The 16470-nt window shown below is 44.0% G+C and overlaps 1 protein-coding gene across 3 annotated transcripts in view; it reads right to left on the bottom strand.

The window, feature by feature from the left end:
• The window catches only part of TMEM108 (transmembrane protein 108), a 182864-nt gene that overhangs the window by 27597 nt on the left and 138797 nt on the right, over window positions 1–16470 (bottom strand). The window contains exons 1-2 of one of the 3 annotated variants that reach the window (XM_053359258.1): window positions 15448–15487; window positions 14942–14987 (exon numbers count right to left, since the gene is read on the bottom strand). The exons of 1 other annotated variant lie outside the window; for it this stretch is intronic. The gene's annotated coding sequence lies outside the window, so the exon portion shown is untranslated. Of the gene's footprint in view, window positions 1–14941; window positions 14988–15447; window positions 15530–16470 lie in introns of those variants that run through there. One more of the 3 variants, XM_053359257.1, reaches the window with a different exon arrangement.

Here is a 16470-nt window from a genome sequence, read left to right as displayed (position 1 = left end):
GGTAAACATAGTATCATCTGAAATCTTGTTTGGTTAATTTGTTTAGTACTGATTCGCAGGGGACGGCATCAAAAACTCCACAAAATATTAAAACACCAGCCTTCAGTTAACCACAACTTTCCATGATGGAATGCTCTCCAAACAAAACATTAAGGTGTCTTTGCACAACCCATTTTTGCCGCTTTGATCCCATCTCTTGGTTTTTTTACTGCCCTCATGCTGCACACTATTGATTTTTCATTGAAATCCTGGAAACATTAGCCATGTACTTGGAACATTCTGCTTCTCTTAGTTCTGAAAGGCTGCCTGTGGACTAGAAATAAAAACAGCTAAAGCCAAATGGGTATCAGAGGAGGGATTCATAAATATGAGGAACTCAGGACTCAGCTACATGTACAAGAGAAATGTGTAGCACAGCCTTCTGGGACTGGAGCACATCAGGATGCAGGTGACCAACTGCATGACTGAGTGGTGCCTCCAAGTCAACCATGGGTTCTTGGTTCTTGGACTGTTCTGTGATAATGGATGAGGGAGAAATGCAATTCAGTTTGCATTTAAAGGCGAACCTACCTAATTTGCACGAAACAATATATGAACCAAAACACAGCCATCTTTCAAAATCCACATTTCTCCAGCAAAGCAATGTGCACAGAAATGGGTAAAGTGTGCATAAAAATGTATAGATTCGTGGAAATAACATAACAATACACCAGGGAAAATTGCTTTGCAAAAATGTGCATTATTACACAAGATTAAATGCAATGTGTGCATTAGGAGAAATTCAAAATAAAATGCTGATGAATTTCCTTGACGGTTATTTCTGCAGTTAACAACCTATTATAAAACACTGAATGGGACATGGCCAAATACCAAAATTAAAACATTACAAATGAAAATCAAATACAAACTACAATAAAGATAACTGCATACTGATAAAATATTAGCAATAAAAATCAAACAGAAAACTGCAATAAAGGTTCCACATATCATTAGCAACAATTTATTTATTTTTGAATGCATCTCCTGCCCTTCCTCCCTAATGAGTCTTCTGAGATAGAAGCTGCATTCTCTCCCTGCAGTACCATTTCCCAATCTTCCGCTTCACTCTCAAGCATGCCCACTAACCGTAACACAGCAAATCCCCAGCCAACTATTGGTCACAAAGCAAACATCTGGGGTTAGATCCCGACTAAGTTAGTTGTGCTTAATTCCTGTTGAAAGAGATGGGGTTCAAGTTACATCATGGTTAACCTGTCCTATTGATTTCAATGGGGCCTGAGATCAGACGGCAGGCTGCTTATTCAATGTTTGCTCACACGTTGAGCACAATGATATTTACTTTGGGGTAAATGTGCATGAGATTTCACTGAGCCTCTGGAGCCAACTCAGAGGGCCCCAGGAGACTGCAATGTGTGATCCTTCTGAATGTCTGGCTCTGCTTTCAAATGAGACCACCCCCCCCCTCTTATTCTCTGTTAGCACCAAGGAATCTTCAAAAGCTGTATTGATTTTAGGGAATAGATACTAATGTCTCCATTTGCAAAGGACTGTTTCATCCATTACTCAATTAATCAAAAATGACTTTATTTCTGTATTGATCTACTGCTACCACCCTTGTTACAGGCCTCCCTGAATTATTACTATGCAATAATAAGAGCTGTGCAATTAAGAGTGGAGCAAACCTAATGACAAATTATAAACTGGGGATTTCAGTGGTTTGAACCAATTGCAATTAACACTGCTGCTGCAGAGTGGATACGCAGGCATTTCCTGCCCCCCCCCCATTAACTACACAAAATGTACCAAGCGTAAAGTGGTTTGTGTGAAGAACTGAAACAAACAGGGAAGTCATGTCAGGCAGATGCTCCATTCATCCCCTTGCCTGAACTGAAGTGTCCAGATCCGATCGTTATATCGGGGCTGTGTGCCACAAGCAAAACAGTGAAGCGTGCTCATGCCCCAGGGACATCAATGCAGCACAGCTGCATCCCACTGATGTCAACAGCAGTTGACACATGTGCGATCATCACATTCAAGAGATCAAGCCCAACAGGTGGAGGTTTCATATAATCTGAAATGCCTCAGCCACTTTCCCTTTCTTGTCTTTAAAGATTTTAATTGAGGTAATTTACGCTACACCCACAAATCTAAAAGGGAAGTTGATAGCTATTTTCCCACTGTAGCTTTCCTAAAACAGGCAAATAAACAACAAGCACATTTCCCTCTCTCTTTTTAAAATTTATTCACCTCTCTGACAAAGGCTGCGTAACAGCATTTGCAGTTTCAGTATTGTCAGAGGCTCAGGAGCAGAAGCACAGGGGAGAGAGCCAATAGAGAGCGGAGGAGAGGAATCCGAGGGGAGCGTAGGGGAATATGACAGTGACCCGAGAGATTCCATGAGCTTCTCCAGCGAATCAGAAGATTCCCAGAAGGGGGCACCTATGGTAAGGGCAAGGGGGGTCCCAGGGGGGACGCACCAGAAGCAAGGGGCCAGCGGGGACTCCCAAGGGAGCAGCGGAGGATCAGGACCACCTCCCCCACCAGAGCGCAGTGGGGGGGAAGAGTCACATGAGTCAGGACCAGCCTCTCCTCCAGCGGGGAGAGAAGATGAGTCAGGGATGACCACGCCCCCACCGGAAAGTGGGGAAACGGAGGGAAGGTCAGGTCCAGCTAGCCTCCCCGAAGGAGGGAGCAGTGACACAAGTGTAACGGTCAGAAGGAAAGTGGGAGGCTGCGCGCGCGCGCCAAGTTCAAATGTGCAGGAGCGCGGGACAGCAGAAAACCCGGATTGGGAGCCAGGTCCTAAAGCCCGAAGGAGGGAGGGGGAAGAGTCAGGGGACTCAGCGTCAGAGGAGTCTAGGAAAGGTGAGACCCCGACTAGCAGGCGGACCCAGAGAAGGAAGGAACAGAGGAAGAGGTGGAGTAAGGCTAGAATCTTAAACTGGTGTCAGGGGGGAGGAGATTCAGATGGAGCTTCGGCGGTCTAAGGTTACAGACGTAGCGTTGCACGCTGCGCGTGTGGAAGTGAAACTGAACTTCAATAAAGACTTTTATACTAAAGAACGAAGCAGCGTTGGTCTTGTGTGAGCTGGGACCTTGGGCAGCGCTGACAAGTATGAAAAACGGAAAACATTCTGCAGCATGTGAGTGAATGATTTCCCCCAGAGGCTCCCAGATTTGGCTCGCTTGAAAAATTAAAACTCAGAAACAGCAGAAGACCCATATTCAGGTCTGAGATGCAGTTATACTTTTCAGTAGAGACCTAGTCCTTCCCCTTGGTTGCAAGCCATTGAGTGGTGGGAGCGATGTGAAAGGGTTTAAATGCTCATGTGGAACCAGTCCTAAATGTGCTTAGCTTTCTCTGAACTGTGCTCAAATGCAGTGGTCCAATGGAGGGCACTAGCGGCTGGTGGGCATTGTTGCTCCCTGGGCTTCCCGACAGCATGCATCGCTGCTGGTCATTGAGAGGGGAAGGGGCAAGACGGTGGGGAATTCAGCACATCATGGGAACAGCAGTAGGGGCATCAGGTTGGCTCCGCTGCTGCATCTTCACTGTGCCAAGCTCCCCGCTGCCTTGCCCCTTGCTCTCCCCTGCCCTTGGTAACACTGGGAAGCCAGGTGAGCTGCCCTGACCTTGCTGCTCCTCTGGCAACTACTGGTGGAGGGGCAACTGGGGAGGAAGGCAGCTCCAGGCCCCTTTTTGGAGGAAGGGCAATAGCATTACCTGCTGGAGCACCAGGATAACCAATGGTCTCTCCTTGCTCTGGCAGGTGTATGAAGTTATAATGAGGCTTTTACGTTTTACTATTGTTTATGGCAGTTCAGTATACGAGAAGTCAGAGAATGAGGCCTGTGTCTTAGTATATTGACTGATCCTAATTAACAGGGTGTTATGCTATGTATTAGGGATGTGGTTGGTGCTGTGGGTTAAACCACAGAGCCTAGGACTTGCTGATCAGAAGGTCAGTGGTTCTAATCCCTGCGACGGGGTGAGCTCCCATTGCTCGGTCCCTGCTCCTGCCCACCTAGCAGTTCAAAAGCACGTCAAAGTGCAAGTAGATAAATAGGTACCGCTCCGGCGGGAAGGTAAACGGCGTTTCCATGCACTGCTCTGGTTCGCCAGAAGTGGCTTAGTCATGCTGGCCACATGACCCAGAAGCTGTATGCCGGCTCCCTTGGCCAATAAAGCGAGATGAGCACCGCAACCCCAGAGTTGGTAACGACTGGACCTAATGGTCAGGGGTCTCCCTTTACCTTTATGCTATGTATTGTTGCGCTCTCTCTCTCTCTCTCTCTCTCTCTCTCTCTCTCTCTCTGTGTGTGTGTGTGTAATGAAACAACACTTGCCTGCATTTTGGACCCTCCTGCACATCAGACTCCACCCCTGAACCAAGCCCAAATGTATTCTTAATTATGTGCTAGTTGTGGGTGGAAGGAGGGGAGTGAGGAAGTTAGGGATCAGGGGTGTCTTTTGCAATTGCTTCCTTGCTTGGCTACGGAGAACATTTAACAGTACAAAAATGCAGTGCTATCTTTTCCCAGCTAACATGCGCCTGGTGTTACAGGCTATTTATTGTACCTTTATTCAAAAAGTATCCCTGCTGGGAGCTGTCTATGAACATTTGCTCGCTGCCAATTTCTCTGCCAGAAGCACGTAGATGGACCTTACGACTATTTCCTCAAGGTAACCTTGGCCACAAGATATTTATCAGCAAGGGTAATAAATGTAAAACAGAAAAGGGGAGGGAGAACAAACAGCCAGTTGTCTAACCCTCACAGTTTATGTGTGTAAATTATCAGTTAATAACCAGGCTTGCCAAGCTGATCTAATCCAGTCTTCACCAACCTGGTGCCCTCCAGTATTGGACAACAACTTCCACCAGTGAGGCTGTATAGTCCAAAATGTCTGGAGGGCACGAAGTGCATAATGAAAGTAGCACGGCATAAGACACATTTTAAAGTTAGGTCTGTTTATATATATGTGTGTGTGTGTGTATGTGTGTGTGTGTGTATATATATATATATATATATATATATATATATATATACACACACACACACACACACACACACACACACACACAAAATTGACCAATAGCTATTATGCTAACAAAGAAAAGAGCAAGGATCATTTGAAAGCAAAATATCTAGGCTTGAATGTACATGTGGCAAGCCTAGGCAGTGGCAGCATTCTGAGGCCACAGCCTCACCAAACATTCAAAGATCCTGGGAACTGTAGTTTGTTAAGGGTGTTGAGAGTTAGGAGACCCCTATTCCTCTCACAGAGCTTTAATTCCCAGAGTTCCTTGGGAAGAAGGCTCAATTGTTAAACTACTTCAGGAATTGTGGCTTTGAGGGGTCTCCTAACACCTCTCAGCATTCTTAATGAACTAATGATAATAATAATAATTTTTATTTATACTCCACCCTCCCCAGCCAAGACCAGGCTCAGGGCGGCTAACACCAAATATAAAAACAATTGATTGAAATACAGCTTAAAAAACAATATTAAAATACAACATTAAAACATTAAAATGCAGCCTCAATCAAAAACGTTTTTGGGGGATGAAAATGTCAAGTCTTCGCCAAGGCTAACTATCCAGACTGGTCCTACATGGGCCAGAAAAAAGCCAGGGAAGTCCCCAAATAGGAGTTCCAACACAGAAGGAGAAAGGAAAAAAGAAAGAGGGGGAGGGAATCAAATTGGCTCCAAGCCAAAGGCCAGGCGGAACAACTCTGTCTTACAGGCCCTGCGGAAAGAAATCAGATCCTGCAGGGCCCCGGTCTCATGAGACAGAGCGTTCCACCAGGCCGGAGCCAGTGTTGAAAAGGCCCTGACACTGGTTGAAGCTAATCTAACTTCCTTAGGGCCCGGGACCTCTAGGGTGTTGCTATTTATGGACCTTAAGGTCCTCCGTGGGGCATAGATGGTCCCGTAGGTACGAGGGTCCTAGGCTGTGAAGGACTACAGTTCCCATAATTCTTTGGGGCAAGCCATGACAGTTAAAGTGGTATCATAGTGCTTTAAATGCATGGTGTGGATGCAGCCTGAGGTGAGCCAGGGCATTCCTCCATCTGCACAGTCCAGACCTCACTGCCACTCAGCCTCACCCCCTGCCCCATCCAGGTAAGCTACGACGATGGTGGGAGGGCGGCTCTGTGGTTCTGCCCCACCATGCTGACCACTGCTGCTTTAAAACAAAATGCACTGATTTGAGGGTATCTTGATTACAATCTCTCTCTCCCCCTGCCCCCAGGATGGAAGCTTACCAGGAAGATCTATCCGTCACATTTGTATTCCAGCCTGAGGCTGCATACCCACATGGAGATATTTTGCTTGATCTTCACAACAACCTTCTGTGGTAGGTTAGACTGAGAGGTAGTAAGTGATTCGCCAAAGGCCACCCAGTGATCAGGATTTGAATCCAAGTCTGCCTACCCCAAGTCAAACACTCTTTCCTATGAGCTTGTTGATTCTTTCTAATTTGATTGCTTTTAGATCATAATGGGTGCAAGACGTATTTATTTTCTCATTAATTGCAAAACCACATGGATCAAGTTCCATCTGTCCCTGAGCGGAATCTCCCCTCTCCCCACCCGCTCTAATATACATACAGTATACATATACATATACATATACATATACATATACATATACACACACACTTATTTTCTCTGCTTTCAGAAACTCTTAGTGCATTAGCTTTTCCTTTGTCAGGGTTGTATCTCTGACAGCAAATTGTCAAGCAAACAAAACCTTCTCGCCAGCGCTGCAGCTCTTATCTCTTACGGTCAGTCTCACAGTCCAGACTGCAGCTGAAACTGACAGAAAAACTCTTGGCCCAAGCAAGCCAAATACTCTCAATTGTTATTATAATAATTATGTCACATGAATTTTGCAGCAGACCACAGATGTCTTAGCCATGCAGATCAGCCAGGCAACTGGGGAAAAGATGTTGCGCAGACAAGTGCTCTTTCATTGCTGTTGCTGAAAGCCAAACTGGACCATGTGCATATTATTCTGTTTTGGACATGTGGGCGTGGGTAGCTTTTTAATTTGTTCTATCCATAGAGTTTTGGTAGGTGAGCAGCAATCTATTAATAACACATTTTTAATTACCAATTACCAATCAAAATGAAGCAAGCAGATAAGCCTCAGCTATATACTGTACTGTAGATGAAACGGATGTGGGCTGTAACAAATGTTGCAATGTGTAGGGCTCCTGATTCTAGCCACCCAGGGACACTGCCTTTCCATATATTGTACTTTATTCTATTCTACACACCCTTCAGTTCTCATTGAAAGGCAAGCCTACCCAATTTGCATATTCTGAAACAAGATGTGGTCTGAAACACGCCTATCCTTTGCAATTTGCATTTCTCCACGTTTTCCAATGAGGTTCCTCCTGCCAAGCAATTTGTACAATATGCAGATACTAGGGGAAGTGTGCATTTAAAAATGCATATACAAGTGAAAATAACAGTCTCAAATCTTCCATTCTTGGGCAAGGTGATTGAGTGAGTGGTTGCTGAACAACTCCAAGCACGCCTGGAAGAAGCAGACCATTTGGATCCCTTCCAGTCGGGATTCAGGCCTCATCATGGGACTGAAACTGCCTTGTTTGCACTGGTCGATGATCTTCGGTGGGCTAGGGATAAAGGTGAGAGCTGTTTCCTAGTTCTGCTGGATCTCTCAGTAGCTTTTGACACCATCGACCATAACATCCTTCTGGACCTTCTAGAGGGGCTGGGAGCTGGGGGCACTGTTATACAGTGGTTCCGCTCCTTCCTCCTGAGCTCTAGTTATCTCTCGCTTGGACTATTGCAATGCGCTCTATGTGGGGCTACCTTTGAAGAGGACCTGGAAACTACAACTAATCCAGAATGTGGCAGCTAGACTGGTGACTGGGAGCGGCCACCGAGACCATATAACACCGGTCTTGAAAGACCTACACTGGCTCCTAGTACGTTTCTGAGCACAATTCAAAGTGTTGGTGCTAACCTTTAAAGCCCTAAACGGCCTCGGTCCAGTATACCTGAAGGAGCGTCTCCACCCTCATCGTTCTGCCCGGACACTGAGGTCCAGCGCCGAGGGCCTTTTGGCGGTTCCCTCGCTGCAAGAAGCCAAGTTACAGGGAACCAGGCAGAGGGCCTTCTCGGTAATGGCACCCGCCCTGTGGAACGCCCTCCCACCAGATGTCAAAGAGAAAAATAACTACCAAACATTTAGAAGACATCTGAAGGCAGCCCTGTTTAGGGAAGCTTTTAATGTTTAATAGGTTAATGTATTTTAGTGTTTTGTTGGAAGCTGCCCAGAGTGGCTGGGAACACCCAGCCAGATGGGCGGGGTATAAATAAAATTTTTATTATTATTATTATTATTATTTATTATTATTTCAAAAATGCATTACATTAGTTTGCAGAAATGTGTGTGTTAGGAAAAATTGCATATATTAGGAGAAATTTGCATTAAAATGCTGGTGAGGATTTAAAAAATAAATAAATCTCAAACTAATGTAGAGAAATGAATTGAAGACTGGAAAAATGAGACACAGAGAGAAATGAAATTGACAGATTCACCCATCTGCACCTGCACCTCAATAGTCAGTCAGTATTCCACACCCACTGAGCATGCTCAGTCCTCTCTGGTCTACTTTGGGTGGTGCAATCACCTCCTCCAGCAAACGTGTGGAATGCAGCCATTAATATTTCTCACCCTGTACACCCTCCTTTTTTAATGTAAGTCACATTAGGTTACTGTGTGTCACAAGCTGAAATAATAATAATAATAATAATAATAATAATAATAATAATAATAATAAATTAAAAATATGATTTTATCCTTTCTGCCTGCAACTGTTTTATTGATTGCTTGTGTTTTGAGATAGCTTATATATTATATTTTGAGCACTGCTTTAGGGAAAAGACAGGGTATACATTCCCTAAATAAACAGAAATGTTGGGCTCAAGCTATCGGAAGCTTTCTTGGTAATAAACAAACACCTTACATTTTGTTACGAAAGCAGGAGGCTAATGCTGATATCGCTGGCACTTATGCTCCAACCCCTGTCAAAAACTGTGCATCCATTTAAGCTTCCAAGTAGTCATCAAGGGCAGTCCCAGGTAGAGGAGTAACACTGACAGGCTGACTGCATGCATATTTATGGCCCGCTGCTCCCTCAGGTGCAGCACAGCAGCTCCCATTTAAGCTAATAGGGCCAGCACAAGAATAATGGCAGGTAGGTAGACAAATTAATAAAGGAGATTTAGCACTGCAGGCTCTTAGTGGGTGGGCAGTGCTTTCATTTAAAAATAAATATAATATTATTTATAAAGCACACAGCCCCACAGCCTGCAGGGTGAGGCAGAATAATTCCATTATAAAAACATTAGAAACATTCGAAGTGTAGAATACCAAAGAAACGAGGAACAAAAGGAATCCAAGTCCAGGAGAAGGCCGAAGTGGATGCCAGTAAGAGAGGAAACCTCTTACAAAGAACATTCAGGTTATTTTATTAAAAATCAGCATGAATGGTTTTTTCTTTTAAGAGAGAGAGAATAGACTTTGTGTGCATTCATGACAGGCTATTTTGTTGGAAATTCAAGTTTTCATCATGCTGAAAAGAAAGAAATAACCCACGTAGGTGAACTGTGGTCCTGGAATGATGGGATGCTGAAGTCTTGATTAGGACTGGGCCTCTGAAGCACATTAAGCCTCTCAAGAGGTCAGCCTTCGAGGTTAATTGCAAAATGCTACATATTCCACAAGGATGCAGTTGTTTGGCACTGGTAAACATGTGCCAAATGTTCAGTCCCTTCTCAAAAATGCACTAAAGGGATGAAGTACACTGTTCCTGCTCACGTTAATTTTAGGAATCACAGGGACCTCATTTAGGCTTTATACTTGTCAAGTAGCTTATGGACCTAGGTGAACCAGGGTTGTGTTTCTGCATGAAACACAATTGGCTGCAATTGGTACTTTGGATTACAGTAAGCAATATTCTCAAATACCAGATGCTATAATAAGAACCAGCTATCCATTTAAATTAGCTGAACTTTAAAAGAAGTGTTATAACGCATACTGAATCAGGGATCATTTTTGATCATGTTCTCATGTGGAAGGCAAGTTGGCCTAACATTATGTCTTCTTACACAATGAGCCGGAAACCAGTTATACGCTCAGCTGACTATGGGCGATTATAGGGGCTGTTTACCAAGTGGTGACTAACCAGAGTGTCAAGGCCAGCCCAATACATTTTGCTGCCCGTGTTGAAAGGCAACGCCCTCCCCATTGCACAAAAGAAGTCTAAACTATTTTCAACAAGGGTGATCTGCAGTATCCTTAAGGCAGCGAGCTGTCCTCGCAACACCTCACTGCCACCCACTCCACCAACCATCTGCCACCTGCTTAATGGTAGGGCCGGCCCTGCATAATTTTATGTTAATTGTGCACCATATCCGAAATAAGAACAGCCTACTGGATCAGGCGAATGACCCATACAGTCCAGCGTCCTGTTCTCACAGTGGCCAACCAACCAGCCTGCAGAAGATGAACACCAGAGCACCTTCTCCTCCCATGGTTTCCAGCAATTGGTATTCGGAAGCATTGCTGCCTCCAACTGTGGAGGCAAAGCATGGCATCATGGCTAGTAAAAAAGGTAAAGGTAAAGGACCCTGGATGGTTAAGTGCAGTCAAAGGTGACTATGGGGTTGCGGCACTCATCTCGCTTTCAGGCCATAATGTAATATGCTACCAACTACCCTTACAGCTCTGAATAGCTTAAGTACCTTACAGACCACTTCTTCTTGTACCATCCTCCCTGCCCCCTAACATCTGGTGCAGATACTCTTCTTTGTGTCCCAGCTAAGATGGGGGCTTGGCTGATAGGGACAAGGGCCTTTTCCAATGGTTGTGTTCTTTGCCCTGAAATGCTTGATTGACAGCCCTCTTCTCCTGCTGCATCTCACTGGATGGTAAAAACATTTTTTTATTCCGGCAGGCCTCTGTTTTAATGAGTAGATAATTTCCTGTCTTATGCTTTTGCTTTATCTGTTGAACATCTCTTCACCTTATCCTATTGTTATCTTAGCGTGATTGTCATTGTATTTTATAGTTGGTTTTAACTGTTGTAAACCCTGCTGGGTGGCATGTAAGCATTGGAAGGGCAGGACAGAAATCCGTATATCAATCAATCAAACAAACAAACAAACAAACAAACACATAAATAAATAAATAAATAAATAAATAAATAAATAAAGTTGGCTGGCAAGAAACTGATGTAAATGGGAACGCATGAGAATGTGTGTCTGGATGTGGGCATCTGACTCTCCAGCAATTTGCAGAACAGTACATTTTAGCATCACACACAGTCATCATGATTGCACATTCAGTGTATTTTTCTATATATCTAATCTATAAAGTCAACATCTGATCTGGATGTATGATTTAGCATCTAGGCAAATAATGGCTAACGTAGTATTCTGAGGATAAGCGAGTTGGCCCATGCTTATCTTTAAGGCAGAAAATGATAGCAGTTTCATAAACAGACACCCACCCACCCCGCTTCCTTAACTGCTTCACTCCCTGCTAAAAGCCAGGTCAAAAGCGGCCCTTTAATATGTAAAATCCAAGCCTGAGTGTAAAATGTAGAGCCATCCACTGACTGTAATATAATGTGTCATAAGAAGTAAGTAGCCTTCTGGCTTGAAGGAAGGCTGATAGGCAGTACAAGGCTATTTTACACATGTCAGAGGTAATAAATCTATAGGTTGCCTGCAGGCCTTGGATCCTGATAGAAACACATTACGTGATGTTAAATGTCTCTGTGTTTTAATGCTATTGACTCTTTTCAAGAAGGTCTTTGCTATCAAGCTGGAAGAATTCCTGTTTATGCTGGTTTGTGTTCTAGCTTTATTATGCACAGAATGATTGCATTAATCAGTTTTCAATTAGGAACAGCTAAGGGGAATAGATCGCCATACCAGCTTTGCTTATGACGCTTCAATTTAAAAAGATCATCCTCAGGAGGAGGAGGAGAGGGTAGAGAGAGTCTTTAATTGACTCCCCCAGCTCCTGAATAGAATGCATATGTCATTTCTTAGGATATGTGCAAGTCTGCATTCATCAGGCTGCAGCTCAGTGGTGGAATATCTGGCTTGAATGCCAAATTGCCCAGAATTCAATCCCTGGCTGGGAAGGATTCCTGCCTGAAACCTTGGGAGAGCTCCCACCAGTCAGTGTAGACAATCCTGAGCTACATGGACCAATGGTCTGACTGGGTATATGGCTGCTTCCTATGGTTCCTAATGATATTGTTATGGTCTGATCCCATAAGCCACCATGCTGTGTTAAAACTGGGCACTATGGCTGTTGTGCCTGGGAAGTGCCACAAACTCTGTGATATTGCCCTGAATAGGTAAGCCAACTCAATGCATCACAGGGGCACAACAGGATACTTTGTTTGTGTTGTTAATCCCCATCAGTGGGCTGGTTTAGGCTAGTAGGGTATAGTCATTCAGTGGGGAGCTAGGAGGAGGGAGCTCTCCTTGGAAGCTTAACATTCCTGGAATCTTAGGACCTTGTGTAAGGTAAACTGAACTTACGTGTATGTCTGGTTAACCAGGAAGTGGGTAGGAACTGAGTTCATGTACATATTGCATTATTTGCTATATTTGTATTCTGACTGCAGGGCTCTGTCCTTTGAGTTTTGGATAATAAATTCACCAGTTGTCCTCTTGCCTTGGGACTGAAGCACCCAGCACTTGGAACTTTTGGACTGGCTGACTACAAAATTGCAAGCCATATTGTCTATTTTTCCTCTCTACAGACTCAGAAGGATTATTGCATTGTTTGTGTGTTAAACAAATGACCTATGTGTTTAGCTCTTTGTGGGCAATTGCCGCATTGGCTTGAATAATTATGGTTCCAATGAAAGAATTCTTTTCACCTTAAATACTGGCAAGTTTTATTCTACCCAAGCCTCAAAGGACCCCAGAGGAAGGGATCACACTGTTGCATGGCAACATTGGCCTACCATCTCCCATATCGAGCCCTTTGTTTACTGCAATTGTCATCTGAGACTATTATTCTCCTTATCTTAATGGGAAGATGCCATGGGTTATTACTGTGGCGTTGAAAGTGCAGGGTATAAATGCAAGAAATTAACTTAAGCACAAAAACCCTTGTAGTAAGGTGCAGCAAATTGGGAGTTGCAGTGACTCCATTATGCAAGACTCCATTAAGCCAGCACAGAACTAGGCTGGTGTGTGGCAGAGGACAGCTTTGCTATGCAGCACAGCTAGGGATGGGGAAGACATTTGATGCATTTAGCATTTAAAGGAGAATCTACCTACTCTGTACTTCCCAAAACAATATGCAACGCAGAACACAGGCAACCTTCAAAATTAGCTCTTCTCCAGATTTTGCAATGACATTTTCCAGTGTGACATAGTGGTTAGAGTGATGGACTAGGACCTGAGAGACCACAGTTCAAATTCCCACCCAGCCATGAAGCTGACCTTGGGCCAGTCACTGATTCTTAGCCTAACCTATCCCACAGGGTTGTTGTAGGATTAAATGAGGAGGGGGAGAACCACATCTGCCACCTTGAGCTCCTTGGAGAAAAAGGTGGGATATAAATGCAATAAATCAATAATAAGTGGTCTGAAGTAAAAACAGCAACAACCCAAAAAGCCACACACTAAGGTAATGTGGGTATAGAAATGCATACTTAGTGAAAATTGCATTAAAATGTGTTATATCGGGGAACACACGCTTTGCAAAAATGTGGATATTAGGCAAATTATAAATAGTAGCATATTAGGAGAATTCCACACTAAACCTCTTATGAATTTTCATGAGGACTTAAAGCAGACACACACATACACTGCAAACTGATATGGAAATGTGGAGAACTTAAGGATAGGAAACAGAAATTGACTGATTTTCCCATCCTTGAAAAAGTTATTCCAGTACCACAGAACTACCATTGCTGATGCAATGACATCAAACCAATAAATGATGGCAAGAGACGTCTCAGCACCTTCTGAATTGAATTTCTCCCACATCCCTAACTTGTGGTGGTAAAATTTGATACCTGCACATCCTTGACTCACCAGTTACCTGCTGCATTTGTCACAACAAAATCCTCCTCCTACCAAGAATGGGAGCTGAGGGCTCCACTATAGCTCAGTATGTGAGATTAACCACCACACCCTGAAACAGGTGTCTTTATGGCCCAAGACTATGTTAAGCTGGTGCAGCAATGAATTGTTCCCACTGCAGGTCAGTCCCAAGATGCTAGCCTGCCACACAACCATTTCCTCTTGTTTTGGTTTCTGCTGATGTGTTTCCTTTCTGTCCCATTGCTGAATCAAGTCTGTGCAGTGAATAACAAATACAGCTTCCTTTTCTATTAAAGCCTTCCCAGGCATTAACCCTCACACTCGCAGTGTTATCTTTATCAGATCTTTAGCATATGGTCTGGTGGGCTTTGTGGCTGGCTAGCTATTTGTATGTGTACTTTTGCATTAGTTTCCAAGAAACGAATGCTATACAGTGGTACCTCGGGTTAAGTACTTAATTCATTCCGGAGGTCCATTCTTAACCTGAAACTGTTCTTAACCTGAAGCATCACTTTAGCTAATAGGGCCTCCTGCTGCCGCCGGAGCACGATTTCTGTTCTCATCCTGAAGCAAAGTTCTTAAGCCGAGGTACTATTTCTGGGTTAGCGGAGTCTGTAACCTGAAGCGTATATAACCCGAGATACCACTGTATTTCGCCTTCCCACTTAGTCATTTTGAAAATCTGCACCTTCTTCCAAAGCCCACAAATTATGCATTGCCAAAAAATAAGGTTTGCAGAGGCACAATTTAAATAATTACTATCATTTACACAGGACTTCAAACACAATACATCTTATAACTGTGGGAAAAAACTTACTTGTCTTCTTTCTGCATGGTGGGCAACTTCAAGACCCTTGCTGTTTCTGAATTTACATTGATATTTTCAGTATTAATTTCTAATATTGCTGGTTGTTTTCCTAATTGTGCAGCATAAATGTGCATATGCTATGATTTAAAATGCAGCAACAATAATAAATGTTTGATTAGAAATCATTTCTATTTCTATTCCAATTTTTAAAAATCGCATCAAGAGCTCTCTTAACATCTAAACCGGGATGACCTTTAGGAGGAAATTACTTGCTATGTTTAACTCAGAACCCACCCACCCACCTCCCTCCCAGCCTCCCATTAAATACAAATTCCTCTGTGGCCATGTTGGAGCCTTTTCTATGAGACCAGCGCACATTGCAGATTGGTCATGCCTTTCGAGAGCGTTTTAGGCTCACTTTTATTTTATTTTTTTTGGCACCACTTTTTCACTCAGCGGGAAAAAAGACAAGAGGAATGTGTGCTGTGATGCTGAACTTTGAAAAACAACCTGACCTTTACAGCTGAGTTGGTGCTCTTTCCCTTGCTTGCTTCCCCCCTGCACACCTGAGTGGAGCTAAGAAGCAAAACAATTTTGGAATTCAGAAGGCCAAGGAGTGGGTCTTCTAAAGATAATGGGAGTGGAATGAAACACAGATGCTAAGAGAACCACATCTTATTTCATCTCTAATAAAGACTCTCCTCCCTGGAAGAGAGGGGAGTGGTTGTGGGCGGGAGCCCGAGCTCCGCCCCTGGCCGGGGGCCTTAGCCCCCGCCCCTCCTCACCTGGCTGGCGCCCACGCCCACCAGGAGGCAGCCAACCAGGTGTCTCCGGGGGGCGTGTTTAGCAGCTTAATGCTGCGGCTCCAGCTCCGCCTCCTCCTCAGTCGTCGTCGTCCCGCAGCGAGTCATCAGCTAGGAGAGTCATCACAGAGAAGAGCCATGAGGTTTGGAGTCGGGGGGGGGGTCTGGTTCCTTGCATGCCTTTTAACTTTAAGATAAGAGTTAATGGGAAGGTTTACACTACTGGGACAGAGCAACCCTATGCCCAAATTACACTAGGGCAGGAGACACGCCACTGCAATGCTGGTAGCAGGACTGCTGTATCCAGTACATGCTCACCCTGGGGCGTGAGGGAAGGAGAAAATATAAGAAGGGGTGGAAAAATGCAGACCCCTCCCTCAGTGTCCTTGGAAACTAGGCCACATACCCAGTAGGATCTAGCCTCGTGGCACTGGCATCACCATCACTTACTGCAATGATGCAGGGTTGGTGCAGGGCAGCAGCAATAAAATAAAATAATAATAATAATAATAATAATAATAATAATAATAATTTATACCCCGCCCATCTGGCTGGGTTTCCCCAGACACTCTGGGCAGCTTCCAACAAAAGATTAAATTTACATTAAAACATCAGTCATTAAAAACTTCCCTAAACAGGGCTGCCTTCCGATGTCTTCTAAACGTCAGATAGTTGTTTATTTCTTACTATTCAAAAAGAAAAAAGATACAAAACTATACAAAACATACAACCATA

The sequence above is a fragment of the Podarcis raffonei genome, chromosome 12 (genome assembly GCF_027172205.1).
Source record: "Podarcis raffonei isolate rPodRaf1 chromosome 12, rPodRaf1.pri, whole genome shotgun sequence".
Taxonomy (NCBI): domain Eukaryota; kingdom Metazoa; phylum Chordata; class Lepidosauria; order Squamata; family Lacertidae; genus Podarcis; species Podarcis raffonei.
Note: the sequence above shows the minus strand (reverse complement) of the source record. Positions and strands in the feature narration are given on the sequence as shown.